We start from the raw sequence: 15,567 nt of genomic DNA on the forward strand, positions 1-15,567 counted from the left end.
CTAATGGGGTCTGGTTGGATGATATTATTGTTCTTCCTATGGGGTTGGTTGCAAACCCCTTCAGCTCCTTTAGTCTTTTCTCTGACTCCTCCACTGGGGTCCCCAGGCTCAGTCCAATGGTTGGCTGCAAGCATCCTTATCTGTATCAGTGGGACTCTGGTCCCACCTGGAGATCCATCCCATATGTGGCACCAAACCCAGTCACTATTTCTGATGCCAAGAAGTGCTTGCTGAGAGGAGCCTGATGTGGATGCATCCTGAGAGGCTCTGTCAGTTGTACTTTTATTCAAAGGTACTTTACTAACACTCAAAGCTATAATTATTTTAGAGGTGAATCACAAAATGCTAAGATAAAAATATTTGTACTTCTAGCAAGATTATATGCACAACAAGTAAGAGGTGCTTAGTGGTGTGTCAGCTAGGGTGGTGTCAATTGTGAAGGGATCAGATTTCAGAAGCCTCATTTAACATGGCTGCTGTAATAGTTCAGAAAACTTCAATAAAGGAAATGACTCAGTCAACACGGCTGACAAGACAGGGCAAATTTTAGAAGATGTCTTTGTAACATCAGTGAGAACAGAGGCATTGTTATAAAACAATCCAAACCATCTGCTTTCCTTGAAGCAGACTGAAAATGTATTAGATGTCTTAAGGAGAAATTACAATCCTTTTTCTTTTATTCCTAAGGGCTCCCTCTTTGTCGTCTGTGATTGATTTGATGCCAGAATAATCATCTTACAGAGGCACAGATGTAGGGTTCCCTTTGGATACAGAACTAAAATCTCAGCATTCCATGGGATTACTCCTCTGTGTAGTCTAAGAGGAATGGCTGACTCAGCAAAAAGTGATTGCGAAGATCAAATTCGGGTGCTGAGTTCAAGGGCAAGTGAATCCTCATTGGGGCCAATTACACTTCATACCAAATCCTCAGTAGGCATGGTGAAAGTCTTGACACAAGTCTAAAAATAATCATTACTAAGAAATGAACACATGATCACCTGCACACCGAAGCAAAAAGACATATGGCCCAAAAGAATAGCCTCCTTACTTTGAAAATGTGATTTTTTTAAAATGTAAACTAAGATAATCTATAAAATTATGTGTGAAGCTGAACAATGAGGATTACTAATTTTAATGGAGAAATAGCCTAAATCTTTAGCCAAACCTAAAACTATAATGGCAAATAAAAAATCAATATGCTCACAATGTGAGAAGCTATAAATCTTTTATATAATTTTAGAAACTAAAATAAAGCCACATGCAAGTGAGATACATCTGTGAAAAAGACAAATATACTAAAAATATAGAGAATAATATATGATAAGTTTAAGATGTGTTAGCCTGGAGATGGTGGGAATCGTCAGAGAAAGTATGTAGAAAGGGTTTCAGTTGCTAAGGAAAGGTTGCATTTTTCATCACTAAAGCAGGATTTGTTTTTTCAAGTTCATTCTATTATTTGCAATATTGATTTTTGTAAGTCAAGCATTTGATAATAATTTTACTAATAAAAGCATTAGGATACAGTCTATTGTGATCCTTAATCATTAAGAATGACAAGTTTTGGCTGACTCTCTAAAACTAACCCAAAAACACAATATCGGGTTCTTTTAATTGTTTTTGTTTTTTTTTTTTAATTCACAATCAAAATAGCACTAGAAGCAGGGGCCCAGGCCAAGGATAGCTGATACAATAAATTATCCAAAGACTGAAAAGTGAGAAAATATGCATAGCATCTCAATGTAGGCAAATTTTATCTGGCATTTTGATGGATGCTGGGTGAACACTGACCATCAGACACCCTGCCTGTGCTTAGATAGCATGTGTTGAGTGGACAAAATGCAGGGATAGTAACTTGCCATACAATTCCAAAGAAAACTAGGCTCTTAGTAAATTCCCAAAGACAGGCAGAAGATCCTTTGAAGGGTATATGGGGTCTATCATTGAGAGCTTATCAGTCAGAAAACTTAACAATGGCCCTTTAGAGATGAAAATGAGAACTCTGTTCTATGTGGGACACAGAGGGTAATGAGAAGTTTCCAGAAGAACAAAGCGCATCCAAGGACTTGTGTCCAGCATGCAGAAAGAGGTGCTGTGATAGGTTAGAAAGCAAGAAAGAAAGGAAAATAGGACGAAGTGACTAGGTTTCACCTTTTGTTAATTTTGGTCTTTTCTCTCAGTTACTATTCTCTATAAAACATTCATTCCTAATTTATCCCTCTCTATTCCTAGAATAACTTCTTATTTAAAAGGAAATAAACAAATGTTTGCAGTATAGAATAATGCAATTTCCACAGCCATTAGAAAACCTTAATTATTGATGTTTGAAATATATTCAGCATATAAGAATATGTGTCTGTAATATACATAAGATAATATATATTCACTGGAATTCAAATGTAGTGTGGTAATATTGTTGGTTTTTAATTCCTATTTTGAATTCTGTTTTATTTTTTTTTCGTGGGTGGAGGCTGAAAGGAACTAGAAAATTGTTCCCTGCTAACATGAAAAGATAAGACAGATGGCACTGTACTTTGAGTCTTTTTCCTATTGAAAGCATATTATTAACTATCATTTATCTCTGATTTGTCTGACTGTTAAAGAATTGATTATTTTAATAGTCAAGAAAAAGTTGTCACTTTCAAATTTTTCTTAAGCTAAGGGTCGTAATCGCTTCCTACAGGAACTAAATTACACCAATTTTCACTATTCAGCATGCGATCCTATAACAATCTAATACTAAATATTTCTCAGGTGCGAAAATGGCTATATACAGGGCCCTAAGAATAAGAATTTCATTATGTCTTTTCAAAAGAAATAACAGTTATCTTGGTTCTATTCTTTAAAATCCATAGCTGTCTCATTTTCTTTAGTTCACTGTTCAAATAAGAGTTCTCTAATTTTATGAAAGTAAGTAGGATGTTACAGTTGCCACATAGTGGGAAAGATCAAGCTAAACACCATAAAGCCTTCTATTAGCCTTTGGTAGAACTGTGTGTGTTTTGTTTTTATCAGCCCATCTGTATTCACCAGATGAAATAGAGGTGTTTAAAAGCTCGTGTTAAAATAAGGAGTTTCAACTACAGGTAGCACACTTAGAAGCTGTGTTATATTGGACCCAAAATTTTCGATCTATAAAACTAAAAGATAATAACAGTAGTTTCAAGATTTAATTTAAAGAATAAAATACTGGGAAGCACCCTTGAATCTTGTTAGCAGAAATCAGTTCTTAACTGCTCAGGCATCTGATAGGTATCTATGTTAGCACTCCGTGAAAAGTCTTCACTTTCAGAAACACATGAAGAGAGGAAAGCTGGTCACTTGCCTCAGTTATCGGTAAATGTTACAGAAGGATTTGAGCAGTATAAACTGACTTGAATACGCGTATATCTCAGCATCTTTTCTGATACACCTTTAGACACTCCATATGTCACTTAAAAGCAAATGTATCTGGGGAGGACATATTTCAGAAATGTGTGGACCTTGACTGACTGTGGACTTGATTGGATTGATGTCTGCAACAAAAGTCAGTTCAGAAAGACACATCTTTCATAGGCCTGTTAGCTGTCTTACGGGAAAGCCCTATACTCAGGGAAGATCATGAAGCTTTTGATATTAGACAATGATTCATGTATATAAATATATGAGATCAATTACCTTAAATTAAAAAATAATAAAAGATGGACTTCTAAAAATTAATCACTGTGTTTCAGACAAGTACAGATTCAGACAAAATAAGACCTCAGCTACAGTCTGTCAGAAAGCAAATGAGCCTGATTTGAGGGAAAAAATCACAATAAAGAGGAGTATAATGGAATATTAGGAATGAACATATATCACTAATGATTTAGTCAGTGAAATAGTCCTAAAACTGAAATCTACCATAATGCATTTAATTTGTCTTCCAATTTCAATTGTTTCTTTATACCTGGTAATAAGAATTTTTTCTATTTTCTTTTGGTTTGTGATCCTGAAGGTGCCTTTTGTCCATCTGTCCTCCTGTCCATCTGTCTCTTGCTCAGTGGGGAAGGAGTATGACCTGGAACAGAGGTGGCCTCAATCAGTTTCTACCTGCCTCATAGCTATGCCAAAATCCATAAAAGATCAGAAATTTAATATTCACAGTCAAATACAAATTTCCATAATATATGAGCTGAAATTTTTAGAACTGTGGGTTTTTAAAACCCTAGGAAACTATGAAATTCCTGTAGAAGAAAGTAGATTTCTATGAAGACGTGCAGTTCCCTCATCTCTAGCATGAGAGCTTTGTCAAATTCTATTCCTTCCACCCTGACATCCTGAATCAAACTCCAAAACTCTAGAATGTAGTTTTTCTTTACATTTTACAATATTTAAAGACCATTCACTTTAAGCTTTTGTGACATAACAGTATGAGTTTCTTATATAACTATGATCTATTTCTATAAATGATACCATGCCTTTATTATGAGAAAAATCAGTTCTATAAATAAATGTGATGAAATTGAATTCATAAACTTGAACAATTACCATAAACTTTTCAATTGCACTACTTTACTAGAAAAAAAACCAAACAATATTATTGTCTATGATGGAGAATTCTAAGCTGTATTTTCTAATCCATATGCATATGTATGTGCATACATACATACACAGTATGTTAGGTGAGTAGAAGTGACAAGGTAGTGTATGAAGGAAAATGAAGAGGGGAGAAAATTCAATCTGCATAAATTAACTATATAGGACATGATTTAAATTATCTTTATTAGAGAAATTCCTCTGTATCTCCCTTCCCTTCCCAATAGTCTATTGTTGTTTCCATTGATAAATTTCTTGGACTTCATTCTAATCTGTTATTCATGTGGTTTTTCTTTTTTTCAAAATGTATCCTTAAGAAAGTTTCTTTAGGCTGAACATCAGTGAGTTCAACTAATTTCTCTAGATCATGAATGCAATTAAATTAACAAAGAAATAAGGATGTGGTTGAGGACTTATAATGTAGTCCTTCCACTCCTTGGCTCTGACTATAACATTGTCAGAGCACAGAGGAGGCAAAGGATGATGAAATTATTCTCAACTCAATGACTTTCTTGAAAGGCCTGACATCTAATCTGAAAGAACGTTGCCCGTGTCTATTAGATAAAAGCAGAGATGAACTCACTGCTCACATTAGTGCTGTCATTTGCATAACTTCCATGTGAAGCACTTGACAGGATGTTTAATTTTTAATCAAGCATGTTGTGTCATTTATCATAAGCAAATTTTATGAGAGTAAAGCACTCAATACATATTTTAAACTAAGTTAATTTAACTCCATGGAACTTACGGTATAATCTTTAAGTGTTCTCTCTTATTATATAATGATAGTCTATCTCATGATTCTAATTTACCATAAAAATGAAGCAATCAGATATTAAACTATAGTCCATTCATTTTAATCAATATTGCAATGGTCTCACTCATGATTACATGTTGCATCATAGCTAACATGCTCTAGATTCTATTCGCAGTGACTTCAACTGCTGTTTTTACACAACTAAAAGCAAATGTAAAGAGAAATAATGGACACTAGAAATATGTTCCATATGTTTCCATGAGGAAAAGTGATAGACTCTGTATCCTGTTGCCTAGAGAAAACATTTCTCAAATGGCCAAGTCAGACAGAGATGTCTTAAGACAATTTGAGTACTTACTAAGCTTCATAACCATGCACAAGGATCTCAAACGTTTGAAGATGCTTTTCTATCTATAATGGGAACAATATTTCTTGTTTGCAAAGCCCTTTTCTTTTAACTCTAACACTCTTAACCAAACAGATGAAAATTGAAAGTTTACTGTGAGTAAAAATAAATGACTCTCAAGTACATGATTTCAGTTGAGCAGCCATCAAACTCCAAACAGCTTGACGAACTAACCAAGATAGAGCATTGGCAAAGATTGATGAAGAATTTCCCTTTTGAAAAAAAATCATATGGTCTCCATTGGAATGAATTTTAAGTTTATGTCATTAATTGTCCTAAATTAGATACTCAAGATGGATGAATTTTTATTGGAAGTTATGTTGGGACTAAAGTATTACTTCAAAACATACTTAAGTTTGGAACAGGATTTTAAAGTCTAGTTGCAGTAACACTGACCATGTTGCCACTGTAGAGCTGTATTCATTTCGGGGTGGCATATTGTTTTAATGACATTAACTTAAATATTCTCTTCCTGCCATGCAACCTCCTAGCATAAGATGGAGAAGACCCCAACTTTTGCCACATTTTGCTTACACACATGCAGACTAAAAGAAATGCAGAAGTGTTCTTGTTGGAGGCAACAAACTTTGAAATAAAGGAATCATTTTTATTTTTCTTTAGCTACCGAGGCTCAGGGATTTCTCTTGTGTCAGGAAGATTCCAAGGAGATAAATCCACACATCACAGCCTCCTGGGCCTGCTGTGTTACAGAATCTCCTGTCTGAGAAGATTGATGGGTCTCTCTGCTCTTGATTCTCCCTCCACACTCTGCTTCTCATTATGAATCTCACACAAGCAGAATGGCTCAAGGTAGGAGCAGTGACAGTGCCAGAGGCCAGATGCTCCTTCTACAACCGAGTATACTGTGTACCCCAGTTCACTGGAAAGGTTCACCTCTCATTCAGAATCACTAAATAAAATAGTATAGAAATCTTTTTCTCATCGGACCTCACCTCATTCCACTATAAGGATCTACTTTCTGCTTCTCTATTTATAGACTCTATCAAAGAGGCCTGTTTTTCTGTTAGTTAACTTCCCTCTTAATTTCTAATTTTTCTTTTTTTTCTATAAATTAAAACAAGATCATGCATGAGACTGTGTCTTACACAAAAACATGTACATACATACACACATGCACACATACATATAAAATAAACATATACACATAAACATACATATACATGCATACATGCATACATGCATACACACATACACACATACATACATACATACATACATACATACATACATACATACACACACACATAGCACACCCACAGAATAAGGTCAAGTGAAGAACCTTTCAACAGATAAGACATTCATTTGGGAAATCCAAGGTCTGCTCTTAACCTTATATAAGACTAATTAAATAATTAAAATACCATTTCTTGCTTCATTGACAGCATATTTAAAATTCCTAATGGTCAAGTAGCTGCTACCTACTTTTGAAGCTTGCATGATCCTATGTTGATTGTTCTGTCTTAGTTCCATCCCTTCATTGTGTTTTGGGTGGTTTTCAATAATAGTTAAAGCTTCAGTCCTATAGAGAAGCTGATTTGACCTGTTGTATCCTAAAGCAAGAATTTGTTGTAAAGATTTGCAACAGCCCTGATTTCTGCTTCCATTGATTTTTGTTATTTGTAGTCAGTAAATTACACATGAACCAAATAATCTGATAGCTGCATTTGTGACAGGAAGTTCTGCTATTGGCAAGTATCCTCTGATGATTTAGAACAATAGCTTGACCTAGTTTGGAAAGAAAAGAAAATGCTTGCAGAGGAAGCAGAAGGGGAGCTGAGATTTGAGAGATGAGGAAAACATTCATCATTTTTTTGGCAACTAATTTGTTTTCATTACAGAACACAGTTTCCATGAAATTTGTATTTCTAGAAGACATCAAAGGTCACTGTATTAGATTTTCACCAGTGTGCAAAATACATGATAGAAAAAAACTGAATTAAAAAAATAGGAACTATCCGGGCTTGGGGTTTCAGTACAAGGTCATCTTAGAGCCTGAGGTGAGGAAGCGTGCCCTGGTAGTTTCTGTGTGTGGCAGAGGCTGTTACTGTGTGAAAGCAAGGAACAGACAGATTGGAAGGAGCTACAGACAAAGTGTACTTTGGTTCTGGGACACAACCCCAATCACCTACTTCAGTCAATGAGGCCTAAGCTTCAACAGTTTAATATCATCCCTATGTAGAACAATGTATTCAAAATTTGAATTTTCATAATAGAAGAAACCACTGATAGATCCAGAGGACATTGATCTACTCCTCCCTATGTCCTTTAAAGCTTGCCAAAGGCATACCTTTCTAATTCTCTAACTCAGCCTAAATCCAGTCCACCCCATGATTAACACTGAGAGTTACCATCTTTATTGAGGGAGAACATTGTTTATACATTGTTGCCTCTTGGTATCTGTAGGGGACACGAATTTGAGTATCAACTCTCCAAATAAATTATGACAATTTCATTCTTTTCAGTGTAAATTTGAAGGATTATAGGAAAAATAATGTAGAAATTCAGTTCCTGCATTTAGACATTGATGTATAAGAACTAGATGTCTAAAAGGGATGTAGTCATCTTATAAACACTGGATGTAAGAGAGACCTCGAATTGTTGTGGGCTGTTCACCAGAGAAAACTGCTTGGCCATGGATTTAAGACAATAGAAAGTCTTTAATAGCTACACTAGGTTCAGGATCCCACTGTAGCATTGGGCCTTTCTCAGCATGAGCTTTTTAGCACAAAAAAAACATGTTCTTGGTTGACATATTTCAAGTAACAAGAACAGTTCGCTAGAATTAGAACTACAGAAACCCAAAATCAAGGTTAGCGCTTTTAGAGAGTTTCCCAGAATGATGAGGTCTTTGTTTTCATTTTTTGCAGATGGTACTGTCTATAGGCTAAGTTTTATAGCCCAGAGGGCACTGCTGTCATGAATTCAGCTGTGCTAAGGTCTGGGGCACTGTTACACTAACAAAGGTGAGGATGGACGAGTACAAACGTAGTTTATTGCTGATCATCATTTTTAGTTGCTTAGTTTACCTTGCAGTTTTTAGTCCTCTGTTATTAAGATGGTATTTTTAAAATAAAATTATACACATTATGAAAAATGCTTAAGTTGACATTAACAGATGAACCTAAAAATAATAATAATTATAGAAGTTGCCTGAAAGGAAACACATCGAGGTTTGTGATGCTTTGTATATGCTTGGCCCAGGGAATGACACCATTTGAAAGTGTGGCCTTGTTGGAGTAGGTGTATCACTATGGGTGTGGGCTTTAAGACCCTGCTCCTAGCTGCCTGGAAGCCAGTCTTCTGCTAGCAGCCTTCAGATGAAGATGTAGAACTCTCAGCTCCTTCTGCACCATGCCTGCCTGAATGCTGCCATGTTCTTGCCTTGATTATAATGAACTGAACCTCTGAACCTGTAAGCCAGCCCCAATTAAATGTTGTCCGTATAAGAACTGCCTTGGTCATGGTGTCTCTTCTCAGCAATAAAACCATAACTAAGACAAAGTTAACCACAGAGATTTAAAGAATGTGTGAATTCTAGAGGCTGGGGAGCGAAGCCTTAGAGAGAAGAGTGCAAAGGACACATAGTCACCTGTGGAGCTGTCGGCAACCGCTTTTGTAAACAATAAAATGTAATTTTCCATGGTGTTATTTTCATGTATATACATGTGTGCTGTGAATGTGTGTGGTCTGTGCATGTGAGTGTGCATTAGAGTAGGACATTGGTTATCTTTCTCTAATGATTTCTGCCATGGTTGCCTTGAGATATGGTCTCCCACTGAGCATGACGTTAGCTCTTCTAGCTAGACTGACGGACCCGCTGGTAAACTCTAAAATTCTGCCTGCTTTTAACCCCAAATACTGGGATTAAAGGCCCAGCTTTCTTATGTGGGAGCTCGGGATTTGAACTGAGGTGCTCATGTATGAAAAGTGAGTATGCTTACCCAGTGAGCCAGTTTCCAGACTCTGATGGCTTTGTAAAAAGTCTATTTTCTGTGCATTAGTTCGGTACATTCAATATCTGATTCAGAGAATGTAAGTGGCCCTTTCCTACTCAGTGAGGTTCAGCCTCTTCATTAGCAGAACTAAAATTGAAAACGAATGTTTTCTGACTTAGTTTCTCCAATGTCTCCCATGTTGCAATTACTCATGCCCTCTAGTAGTTAGTTATGTCAGTGGAAGTCTGAATTCTTTTCTAAAGGGAGAATAAAACCCTCCTGTCACTTTCTGCTCCACTCCATAGTAAAAGAGAGTCTGTTTTCCTTGCTGTAGTGCAATGAATGTCCTTAAATCAACCTCAATCAGAATCTCCTATTAGACTTAGAAAAATATACATCCTGAAGCTCCATGAGAAAATGGAGCCAAAGAGTATATTCGTCCATGAAATCATTGAGAAGTTGGAACATAAACCAAATTCCAATGAATATCTCAGTCTGTTCAGAAAGTATGTTCTAGTCATTAAAAATATAATGTGTATTAAGAAATGGACCTCTATGAATTATCATAAAATGAAGATAACAATTCTCTTTCAGCAGGTAAAATAGTAAGCTCTGAAAACAATATATGACTCTCTATGACATATTTATTTCACTATGGTTAATTTAAAATATGTTTACTCATTTACTTGCTTATTTGTTTAGGGGGTTTAAAGATAAGGTCTCTCTTTGTAGACCTACCTGCACTGAAACTCTCTATGTGGGCCAAGTTGGCCTCGAACTCAGAAATCTACCTGCCTTTGCCTTCCAAGTGCTGGGATTAAAGAAATGTACTACCACTGCCTGGTAAGTAATGATTTTTTAAAATCTGATTAAACTATGGCAAGTATTTATTCAACCTAAAAACAAGTTATGAGTCTGAATCTTCCTTTAATAAACTGGCACAGGCGTCAGGTGTTAGGGTTTCAGCGGGTTCACAAAATGTCTTACTTGTTGATAGCTGATTAAGATAAATACTGCAGTGAAGATTACTAATCTTTAATGTATAAGGCAATTAGATTTTTAGTGCAGTAGAAAAAGCAAAGAACAGGTGTTAAATATAAGGCATGGCAGTTCCACAATCCTGGTGTATCCGTATGTGTCCAACTTTAAAAATATATAATTCATTTAAGCCTTTGTTTTTGCCAAATGTACAATATTTTGTGTTTAATATGCTAATTCACAAGATGCTCACTAACATTTCAGATCCCTCTAGAAAATAAATGCCAAAGAAAGACAAGAAATCAATTCACTCCATTTATGCAGACATCTTTTGAATATTGACCATGTTCCCAAACCACCAAATGCATACATAGAATATACAGAATTCCAGGAGAATATTGTAGCCAAAGGAAAAATGTGTTTAAATAAAACCAATGTTCCAAAGAGGAACCATGTTTCTCTTTATTAGCTCAGTGTTTACCTGTGGTGAATCAGGATGGAAAAGTTGGCAGAATTAGATCACTGAGATGATTGCTCTCATAGTTTGTATATGCTTAGCCCAGACAGCCTATTAGAAGATGTTGCCCTGTTGAAGTAGGTGTGGCCTTGTTGGAGAAGGCATGGTACTCTGGGCTCTGGACATGGGATCTAAGACCCTAATCCTAGCTTCCTGGTAGTTAGTATTCTTCTATTACCCTTCAGATGAAGATGTAGAACTCTCAGCTCTTCCTGCACTATGCCTGCCCAGGTGCTGCCATGTTCTTGCCTTGATGATAATGGACTGAACCTCTGAACCTGTAAGATAGCCCCAATTAAATGTTCTTATAAGAGTTGCCTTGGTCATGATGTCTGCTCACAGCAGTAAAACTGTAACAAAGATAGTTGCTTACCAGACTTTGAGACTTAGTTTGAAAATGTACAATTTATAAGAAGCCCAGAAATATTAAATGACTCAGCATTATGTCTCAGAATATAGGTTAGAAGTTGCCATCTTTATTCGTTTCTTTAGCATGACCAATGAGGAAGCCAAGCCGTTATATGTCTTGACAAATTGGCTCACCTTCTTTGTTCTAAAGTTTATAACTTACTTTTTTCTAGTTTTGTTCTAGGAAGTCACAGACTCTAATAGAGCTCTTTCACAGTCCTCTCTGTGGAGAAATCAGAAAATCAGCATATTTTTATTTATTTTATGTTTAGAGCCTTGGGTAAGATTATATTTACATAAACTATCAGTTATACTTAGAGAAGCAAACTCTAGAGAAACTTAACATCAAGATATATATGTGATGTATAAGCACTGTCAATCAGCATAAAATTATCAAATATTCAGAAGGAAAAATATTGGAAGCATCTAGTCAGTGTTGTTATTCTTCACTGAAACGATTACTCATTCTTCCTTCTTTCCTTCCTTCCTTCCTTTGTTTCTTTCTTTCTTTCTTTTTGCAAGCCTGAGAAAACCAATCGCAATTATTTTCATGTCATAATTGGAATTAATGAGGTCACTCACTAGGAGATGGAGCTAGGCTCAGGCAGACCTGGACACAAAAGGTCCAATGACATTGTCTGTTACCCCATCTTTCTTACCCCCATCCTAGCCTCCTTTCTCCTTGTAAATTCCTCCATAAGCAGGGAGGGAGGACAAAGATTACATGAGGCTTCTATTATCTGAGTGAGAAAGGATTTAAGAAGAAAATGAGATCTTCTACTTCTGTGTATTTATCAATTTCAGTGAAGAAAAATATCACTGGGAGGTCACAGAACATGCATTTAACCCTCACCTTCACAAACTTGATTGATAATTGCTGAGCATTTTATACACACACACACACACACACACACACACACACACAGAGAGAGAGAGAGAGAGACAGAGAGACAGAGAGACAGAGAGACAGAGAGACAGAGAGAGAGAGACAGAGATTTTTTTCCATTGGGAACTGCAATTTACTACCAAAGTTGCCAAAATAATCAGCAAGGATTCACCAAGGATTGCAGAGGGAACAAGGCTCAAACACTGAAAGGGTGTAAGAGAGTGTTGGGAGTTTGGGAAGACAGCAATGAGAGGAGAACCACAACACTGACATTCCCTCCTAATACCAAGGAAAAGGCTCTTCCTTGGGCCAACTTCTCATTCTTCCTGTCCACTTTCTCTAGGAGACGAGAAGGGAAACTAGGGATTTGGAAGGAGGGTATAGTGTGTTATGTTTTATTAAAAAGAAAGAATCAGGAATATGTTTGGTAGAAGCTTGGTATGGTGAAATGGAAGGGGGTGCCTCTTTAGGCCCATTCTGAGGCTTCCATTCTCCCCGAGGTACCAGCCATAAGGATATAGTATAAATTAGAGTTTATTTAGGGCATGGGAAGGGGAGTTGAGGATGGTAGAGATAGAGAAAAGCAGAGAGAGAAGAAGAGAAGGAGGAGGAGGAGGAGGAAGAGGAGGAGGAGGAGGAGGAGGAGGGATGACAGAGAGAAGAGAGGCCAGCCAGGAACACGTGGAGAGGAAGAGAGGAAAAGAGGGGTATGGGGAGAGAAGGGTAAGAGGGTAAGAGAATAAGAGAATAAAAGAGAGGACAAACAACTCCTTTTTATAGTGAGTCAGGCATAACTGGATGTTGCCAGGTAACTATAGGGTAGAGCCTAGAAGGAATGCTAACAGTTTGAGTATGTCACAGAAGTGTAGGGATGTTCTAGCAGGAGGGTCTCTCCTTTCAAATTACTCACAGTTTGGGGAGCAGTAATTGGGGAAGGCTGCCTGGCCAGACCTTACCACTGTTTTGGGTTATGCAAGGAGCAGATTAATGCTGAGGAACTAGAGAAAATGGCGTTTCACCAAAAATGAGATGTATTTGAGAGTATTTAGGGACTGGAACCACTAGGAGGAGACAAAGCTAGCTCAGGGTTACCTTTGCAAGAGGTATTGGTTGGAAAGCTTAAAAGGATTGGTGACTGAGCCTGGGGTTAGAGTTCTTCTTGGCAAGAATGAGTTGAAGGCCTTGTCTCTTTGCCTCACAAGTGAGCTCAGGACCAGAAGACCGTTCTGTAGTGTTCTACAAATGATGCTGGAGTCTTCTGTATGCTTGGTGTAGGAGCTGGGGTGATAGCAGTGAAGGACCCTACTTCTTACTGAAGTGTAAGAGCTTGGCCTGGTAGAAAGTAGGTGGGTTATGGGGACCCTAAAGGCTTTCGCCAGCTTTACACACACTGCCTCAGGTCAAGATTAGGTCAAGTACCAACTTCCTGCCTTGGGTCAAGGCTAGGCCAAGTTCCATTCTCCACCCACAGTTCTAGGGAGAGGCAGGGATATTCTTGGAAAACTGCAGAATGCAGTGACTGATAGTCACCTGACCCTCTGGTTCCAGATAGAGTACGAATGCATATCATATGCTTGCTAGCCAATAGATTCAAAGGTCAATATGTTTAGCCAATAAGTTTAAACTGTACCCTTGCTGATATAACCTGTACCTCTAAAAAGTATAAAAATTGCTTGTTATAGCCATTGGAGGTCGCCTTCCAGTCACTCCCCACAAGGGGATGATTGAAGGTCAACCCGACACACTGGAAAATAAACCTCTTGTGTTTGCATCAAACTCCATTCTCATGTCTCACTTGGGGGGAATCTCCTGGTAGTTAAGACTCACTTCGAGCCTTTCAGCAGATGTAGGGCTCCTCGTGACCTCAGCTATTGCCTTAGTTAAGGTTACTATCACCATGAAGGGCCACCATGGCCAAGGCAACTCTTATAAAAGAAAACATTTAGAGTTGGCTTACAGTTTCAGGGGTTTAGTCTATTATCAGCTGGTGGGAAGAACAAGTAGACATGGCATGTGGGCCTCCATGCCAGAGGTTTTCCATGGAGATCTCTGGTCTGGCTAGATTGGTTGGTACAGGAAAAAGGAGAACTTGGGCAGGTGTTGTTCCACCTCCATTTCAGGCCAAGCATATCCAACAGGAAACGGACTAGCCAGTGGCGATTTTGGGAGAGCAACCTCTTCCTCATGTGGCAGTGTTACAGCTTTTATGACAGAAACTATCAGATGACGGAGTGATTCTTGCACACCTTAATTCTGAACATGACAGTTAAATACTTTTTTTGGATGGTTCAGACCACCATCTGCATATTCGGGGGCATGGTCCTGTCTCTATGACTGATCTGTCTTCAGCCTACTTGACCTGTGGTCACGTCTTCACCTGTGGAGGAGGGGTTTGGGGTGGTGCCCTCTATGTGACTTGATCTGTCTCAAACCTCTCTACAGGGGTTTGTGGGGGGCTGCAGCTGGTGACACCCTGATCTGGGAGGCTGGGAATGTGCTTACTGTCCCTTTTAGGGTTTCCTGGTGATTCAACCTGTCTTGAGAAGGAATCAGGGTACCTTTTGCAACTCACCACCCCACAATGGTGCTAGAGAAGTACCTGAGAATTTTACACCCATATCTGTAAGCAAAAGGAAGAGAGAGACTCAGGCTTAGCTTAGGCTTTTGAAACCTCAAAGACTAGGTCCAGCAGGTAACATACTTCCCTCAACAAGGTCACATCTACTCCAGCAGGGTCAGACATCCTAATCCTTTTCAAATAGTGCCAATTCATGATGACTAAACACTCAAATATATGACCCTAAGGGGCCATTCTTATTGGAACCACCTCAGCTAGGAATGCTCTGGACCCCACTTGCATCAGTCATCCCAGGGCTTGCAAGCAAACAACTCGTGTCAATAATTCCAATTCTCTGGTGTTGCTCTCAGAAGCTGACGGCACATTATGGAGTCCAGTCAGAGTCTGAAAACACTCCAGGCTCAGCTTCACAGTGTCAAATGCTGCAGTTTGGCAGATGTCATCTTAGTAGATAATTATCCCATCCCCCAATGTCTGAAAAGGCTAAAGTTGGTACCCAAGGATCAAAAGTTGGAGATCTACTATCT

The sequence above is a fragment of the Rattus norvegicus genome, chromosome 2 (genome assembly GCF_021556685.1).
Source record: "Rattus norvegicus strain SHRSP/BbbUtx chromosome 2, alternate assembly SHRSP_T2T, whole genome shotgun sequence".
In the NCBI taxonomy this organism is placed as follows: Eukaryota; Metazoa; Chordata; class Mammalia; order Rodentia; family Muridae; genus Rattus; species Rattus norvegicus.